The sequence below is a fragment of the Colobus angolensis genome, unplaced genomic scaffold (assembly GCF_000951035.1).
Source record: "Colobus angolensis palliatus isolate OR3802 unplaced genomic scaffold, Cang.pa_1.0 Scaffold24, whole genome shotgun sequence".
NCBI classification, from domain to species: Eukaryota; Metazoa; Chordata; class Mammalia; order Primates; family Cercopithecidae; genus Colobus; species Colobus angolensis.
Genome location: NW_012115599.1, coordinates 11,578,892 through 11,586,561, shown reverse-complemented (window position 1 = coordinate 11,586,561; position 7,670 = coordinate 11,578,892). Strand labels below are relative to the sequence as shown.

General features: G+C 46.8%; 1 pseudogene; it reads left to right on the top strand.

The window, feature by feature from the left end:
• The first annotated feature begins 2,620 nt into the window (after positions 1-2,620).
• Positions 2,621-7,670, top strand: part of LOC105514262 — a 7,260-nt pseudogene continuing 2,210 nt past the window's right edge.

The window sequence follows — 7,670 nt, the reverse complement described above, 5'->3', positions numbered from 1 at the left end:
AGCTTCCTTGTGGACAGGCCTACATGGTAAGGAACCCAGGAAGGACCCAGGCCAACAGACCGTGCAGAGCCAAAGTTGTCAATCCAACAGCTTGTAAGGACCCAAAACCTGCCAATAACCTATTGAATAAGTTTGGAAGCAAATGCACCTCTGAGTGGAAATTGAAGATGACCGCAGCCACCGCCAGCACCTCGACCACAGCCTTGTGAGAAACTCAGAGCCAGAGTACACGGCTAAGCTGTAATAGATTCCTGACACACAGAAACCGTGAGATAAAAAATGAGTTATGCCACTGATATGGTTTGGCTCTGTGTCCCCATCCAAACCTCCTGTTGAACTGTAATTCCCAGTGCTGGGAGAGGGACCTGGTGGGAGGTGATTGGATCATGGAGGCAGATCCCCGCTTGCTGTTCTCGTGAAAGTGACTGAGTTCTCACGAGATCCGATGGTTTAAAAGTGTGTAACACGTCCCCCTCTGCTCTCTCTGCCATGGTAAGATGCACCTGCTTCCCCTTTGCCTTCCAACATGATTGTAAGTTTCCTGATGCCTCAGCCATGCTTCCCGTACAGGCTGTGGAAGTGTGAGTCAACAAACCTCTTTTCTTCATAAATTACCATCTCAGGTAGTTCTTTATAGCGGTGTGAGAACAGACTAATACAGCCACTAAACTTTGGGGGAATTCATTTATGCAAGAAGGTAATCAATACAACAGGTGATTGTTCCAAGAGTCCAGGCACTGGGTCAGTTCTCTTCTTCCACTCAAGGATGGGAAGAAGAATACTCAATGCGACAAGTGTGAGCCTTTAATGCCTGTGACTCCTCCCCACAAGTAACTATGGCCTTCTGTGTGTCCTGGAACATGGCATGGATTCCTTCCAGAGAAGCAGGAAGGGCATGGAGGGAGCTTCCCCTTCTACAACACCTGCTCCCCCTGAGCCCAAGAATAAACCAAAACCCCAGCCTGGGAGGCCCCCTTTCCTCTCCAATGTCTTCCTTTCCTCAAAATCCCCTTATTGCCCCTGAGCTGCTCAGTAATTGCCACCTTAGAATGCTCTTTCCCATGAGCTGGGCCAAGGAGTTCTACAGTCCAAAGGAAGTGATGGCCAGGGACAGTGTCTCATGCCTGTAATCCCAGCACTTGGGGAGGCTGAGGAGGGCAGATTGCTTGAGCTCAGGAGTTTGAGAATAGCCTGAGAAACATGGCAAAATCCCACCTCCACCAAAGAAAAGAAAAGAAAAGAAAAGAACAATATAGCTGGGCATGATGGCGCATGCCTGTAATCCCAGCTACTAAGGAGGATGGATGGAGCCAGGAGGTCGAGGTTATGGTGAGCCATCATTGTGCCACTGCAATCCAGTCGGGGAGACAGAGCGAGACTCTGTCACAAACAAACAAATAAACAAATAAAGTGATGCTTATTTTTGCTAGGTGTTGTGGCTCACGTCTGTAATCCCAGCACTTTGGGAGGCCGAGCTGGGCGGATCACTTGAGGTCAGGAGTCCAAGACCAGCCTGGCCAACGTGGCAAAACCCCATCTCTGCTAAAAACACAAAAATTAGCCAGGTGTGGTGGTGCACGCCTGTAGACCCAGCTACTTGGGAGGCTGAGACAGAAGAATTGCTTAAACCCAGGAGGCAGAGGTTGCAGTGAGCTGAGATCACATCACCGCACTCTAGCCTGGGTGACAGAGCAAGTCTCCAACTCAAAGAAAAAAAAAAGTGATGCCTATTTTTCATCATGTGGAAGGAAAAGTTAAGTGAATAGATACTTTTTCCCATTTTCCCACTTGCTACAGCTTATCTGCTGATGAGTAACAGATGGCCAAATGAATGAGCAAGGAGCAAAGAGTATTAGAAAAACACAGAAATGTGATTTCTTAAAATAGTTTATGCATTGGCCATGTGCAGTGGCTCACGCCTGTAATCCCGCACTTTGGGAGGCTGAGGCAGGCAGATCACTTGGGAGTTCGACCTCAGGAGCCTGGCCAACATGGTGGAACCTGGTCTCTACTAATAATAAATAAAGTCAGGCGTAGCTGCACACACCTGTAGTCCCAGCTATTTGGGGGGCGGAGGCAGGAGAATCAGTTGAACCCAGAGGTTGCAGTGAGCTGAGATCGTTCCACTGCACTCCAGCCTGAGTGACAGAGTGAAACTGTGTCTCAAAAAAATAAAAATAAAAGTAAACCCAAAAATAAACAAAAAAAAAGTTATGTGTTTTTTGAGATGCAGTGACCTAGTTACATGCAATAGAGTGAGAAGAGGGAATGAAGACAGAGAAAAAGAAAACTGAGTTCCTGAAGTGGGATTAAATCTCCTGATGTTTCCTGGTTTCTACAGAGAGCACCAGAAGGTCCAGATCAGCAGGACAAGCATGAGAATCACAGCTGCCTCTAAGGGAGTGAGCTGATTCCTAAAATTTGACCCATCAGTGGAATCTGGGGGAAGATTCCCCAAGGCCAAAGGTACTCCAGGCCACATCCCTGGAAAGTGGGGAGGAGGCACTGTGTAATGCATCCTGTCTGCTAACACTGGAAACCATCAAAGCTAACTGCTGAGCATCAGTGACATCCTTTCAGGACATGGTTGGCAAATTTTTGTTGTTTGTAAGAGCTGGAAATGTGGGTCACTGTGTCTGGTACAGCCCTGTCAGTGGGGGTGAGGCAGGATGACAAAGGGAATCTAATTCTTACTATGGAATCTCTCCATTCTCATATCATCCTGGATAATTGTATTCTGGGGCATGTTGGAGTCAAATACGAGTCTAGGAGACAAAGAGGTCATAGAATGGAGATTTTGTAGTTAAGGAGCTTAGAGACAGGACTCTTAGGCGTAAGTGGGAGTGTAACTTGTGGAATTAGAAGCCATGCTCCATACTACCTGTATCAGTTCATTTTCACACTGTTACAAAGAACTACCTGAGACTGATTATTATTTATTTATTTATTTATTTATTTTTGAGATGGAGTCTTGCTCTGTCACCAGGCTGGAGTGCAGTGGCACGATCTTGGCTTACTGCAACCTCCACCTCCTGGGTACAAGCAATTCCCCTGCTTCAGCCTCCTGAGTAGCTGGGACCACAGGTGCGTGCCACCACACCTGGCTAATTTTTTTGCATTTTAGTAGAGATGGGGTTTCACCATGTTGACCAGGATGATCTTGATCTCCTGACCTTGTGATCCACCCATCTCGGCCTCCCAAAGTGCTGGGATTACAGGTGTGAGCCACCATGCCCGGCCCAGACTGAGTAATTTATAAAGAAGAGAGGTTTAATTGAGTCACAGTTCTGCATGGCTAGGGAGGCCTTGGGAAACTTACAATCATAGCGGAAGGTAAAGGAGAAGCAAGCACCTTCTTCACAAGGCGGCAGTAGAGAGAGAGCAAGGGGGGATGTGCCACACTTTTAAACCATCAGATCTCATGAGAATTCACTCAGTATCACCAGAACAGCATGGGGGAACCTGTCCCCATGATCCAATCGCCTCCCACCAGGTCCCTCCTTCGACACGTGGGGGTTACAATTTGAGATGAGGTTTGAGCGGGGACACAGAGCTAAACCACATCACCACCCAAAGCAATCTACAGATTCAACGCAGTTATTATCAAAATACCACTGACACTCTTCACAGAAATAGAAAAACACTAAAATTTGCATAGAATCACAAAAGACCCCAAATAACAAAAGCCATCCTGAGCAAAAGGAACAAAATTGAAGGTATCACATTACCAGACTTCAAAATATACTACAAAGCCATAGTAACAGCATAGTACTGGCATAAAAACAGACATGTAAACCAATGGAACCAAATAGAGAAACTAGAAATTAATTAATGTGTTTGGAGTAAGTACCCCAAAATCTGGCCGTAAATGGCCCCAAAACTGGCTATAAACAAAATCTCTGCAGCACTGTAACATGTCCATAATGGCCCTAATGCCCAAGCTGGAAGGTTGTGGGTTTACGGGAATGAGGGCAAGGAACACCTGGCCCACCCAGGGCGGAAAACCCCTTGAAGCCATTCTTAAGCCACAGACAAAAGCATGAGCAATCTGTGTCTTAAGGGCATGTTCCTGCTGCAATTAATTCAGCCCATCCCTTCCTTTCCCATAAGGTTATGGGATACTTTTAGTTAATTTAATATCTATAGAAACAATGTTAATGACTGCTTTGCTGTTAATAAATATGTGGGTAAATCTCTGTTCAAAACTCTCAGCTCTGAAGGCTGTGAGACCCCTGATTCCCCACTTCACACCTCTATATTTCTGTGTGTGTGTCTTTAATTCCTCTAGCGCCACTGGGTTAGGGTCTCCCCGACCGAACTGGTCTCGGCAATTGGTATCCATCGTGGGGGCTCGAATCCAGGTCGAAGGGTCCCCGGAGAGATGGTTGGAACGGAACACTAGCTGGGGGACACCCGAGTACTCTTAAAGCAATCCTCGTGGTAAGGAGGGGAGCTCGGAAGCGTCAGGGTAACAGTGGGCAAGTTTGGGGTCTGGTTCGTTCCACCTTGGAACTTTTTCACACTGATGAAGAGGAGGAACAAGAGTATACTGAAGTCACAGAAGAGGTTACAGAGCATGTTTATTTGCCAGCTGAAGGTAAAGCGGCAAAGGAAGGAGAGGTTCATCCCTACCCTTCTGCACCCCCTCCTTATTATTTTGAAGAAAATGACCCCCCAGATCTTTCTTTTCCGGAGGACACTGGGTGAAAAGTAGTTGCCCCAGTGACTGTTCGAGCAACACCTCGAGTGACTGCTGTTAGTTCTATTCAGGCAGGAATTCAGCAAGCTAGGCGAGAGGGTGATTTAGAGGCTTGGCAGTTCCCTGTTGGAATACACCCCCCAAATCAAGAGGGAAATGTTACAGCTACTTTGAACCTTTTCCTTTTAAATTACTCGAAGAATTAAAACAAGCAATGTCAGTATGGACCAGGTTCTCCTTTTGTAATGGCCTGCCCCGCCACACCTGTAGGCGTTTCTCGTCAGGTGAAACGAGAGACTTGAGAAACGAAAGAGACACAGAGACAGAGTATAGAGAAAGAAAAGTGGGCCCAGGGAACCAGCGCTCAGCATACGGAGGACCCACGCCAGCACCGGTCTCTGAGTTCCCTCAGTATTTATTGACCATTATCTTTATCATCTCGGAGAGGGGGAAGTGGCAGGACAATAGGGTCATAATAGGGAGAAGGTCAGCAAGAAGACATATGAATAAAGATCTGTGTTATGAATAAGTTTAAGGAAAAGTGCTGTGCTTTGATGTGCATATATGCAAACATCTCCATAAACACTTTCAGGGCATAAAGAGCAGCACTGCCACTAGCACGTCCCACTTCCAGCCCTAAGGTGGTTTTCTCCTATCTCAGTAAATAGAACATACAATCAGGTTTTACACCACGACATTCCATTGCCCAGGGATGGGCAGGAGACAGAAGCCTTCCTTCCTCTTTTACTAATCCTCTTCAGCACAGACCCACCCGTCTTTCCCTTCCCACAAGGCCACATTTCAGACTATCACATGGGGAGAAACCTTGGACAATACCTGGCTTTGCTAGGCAGAGGTCCCTGCGGCCTTCCGCAGTGTTTGTGTCCCTGGGTACTTGAGATTAGAGAATGGTGATGACATTTAACAAGCATGCTGCCTTCAGGCACTTGTTTAACAAAGCACATCCTGCACAACCCCAAATCCATTAAACCTTGAGTAGACACAGCCCATGTCTCTGCAAGAACAGGGTTGGGCGTAGGGTTACAGATTAACAGTATCTCAAGGCAGAAGAATTTCTTAGTACAGAACAAAATGGAGTCTCTTATGTCTACTTCTTTCTACATAGACACAGTAACAGTCTGATCTCTTTCTTTTCTCCACAGGACTGTTAAAGAATGTTACTGTTTCTGGTCAAATGATACCTACTGACTGAGACGCTCTTACTTGAGCTTGTCTAACTCCTGCTCAGTTCTTACAATTTAAAACTTGGTGGCCAGATGAAGCTTCCATTCAGGCTGCTTGCAATGCCCAGGCCCAACCTCAAATTAATATAACTGCAGACCAACTTTTGGGGGGTTGGTGGCTGGGCTGGTTTAGATGCACAACTGGTCATGCAGGATGATGCCATAGAACAGCTTAGAGGAGCGTGCATTAGAGCTTGGGAAAAAAATCACTTCAGGTGGGGAACAATACCCTTCCTTTAGTGCTACAAAACAGGGACCAAGAGAACCATATGTTGATTTTATAGCTCAGTTACAGAAGTCTCTTAAAAAGATGACTGCAGATTCAGCTGCTCAGGATACAGTGTTGCAGTTACTAGCTTCTGACAATGCTAATCCTGATTGCCAGGCTGCTCTGTGACCTATCAGAGGGAAAGCACATTTAGTTGATTATGTCAAGGACTGTGATGGTATTGGAGGTAATGTGCATAAAGCTACCTTATTGGCACAGGCAAGGGCAGGACTGAGAGTGGATAAAGGAAATACTCCATTTCCTGGAGCTTGTTTTAACTGTGGGACACATGGTCAAAAGAATGTAGAAAAAATCAGCAAGTCAGGCTGCCAGATAGGGGAAAAAAGAAAACTGCTGATCCTGAAATATGTCCAAAACATAAAAAAGGAAAACACGGGGCTAGTCAGTGTCACTTTTGATAAAAGTGGGAACTTCCATCACTTTTGATAAAGAAGGGAACCCAATTTTGGGAATGAGCCATGAGGGGCCCGTCCCAGGCCCCGTTCTAAACTGGGGCATTTCCAGCTCAGGCTATTCCCTCACCCCTGTACAATGTCTGTCCCCCGTCACAGCCGGTAGTGCCACAGTAGATTTTTGCTGCACAAAAGTTGTGAGCCTTCTGCCTGGGGAACCCCTGCAAAAGGTCCCAACAGAAGTCTGTGGATCCTTGCCAGCAGGGACAATAGGGTTACTTTTAGGAAGGTCTAGTGTAAGTTTAAAAGGCGTACAAATACGTACAGGAGTCATCGATTCAGATTATAATGGGGAAATTCAAATTGTTATATCTACTTCTGTTCCCTGGAAAGCAGAGCCAGGAGAGTGCATAGCACAGCTCCTGATTGTGCCGTATGTGGGAATGGGAAAAAGTGAATCGACCTACATGTCCAACAGCAGATGAATGGGTAAAGAAAATGTGGTATAGGGCCAGGTACAGTGGTTCATACCTGTAATCCCAGCTCTTTGGGAGGCAGAGGCAGGAAGATCTCTTGAAGCTAAGAGTTTGAGACCAGGCTAGACATGCTGGTTCATGCCTGTAATCCCAGTGATACAGCTCCGATGACTGGAGAAACACCAGGGTTCTTTGTCTCTTGCTGATTAGATAAACAACACGGCCACACGTGGAGTGGTTTCAAAGGGCGGAAAGTTTAACAGGCAAGAAAGAAGAAAGAAAGAAGAAAACGGCTCCCCCATAAAGAGGGAGCGGGGCTCCAAACGGACAATCCCGGGTGCCGCGGAAAACTAGTCCTTTATATTGGGAGGCTGGAGGAGGCAGTGTCTGATGTGCATAGGGCCCAGGCGATTGGTTTGATCAGGTGTGTCATTCACAGAGCCAGCAAAAAACCTGGCCCTCGGCCGGGCGCGGTGGCTCAAGCCTGTAATCCCAGCACTTTGGGAGGCCAAGACGGGCGGATCACGAGGTCAGGAGATCGAGACCATCCTGACTATCACGGTGAAACCC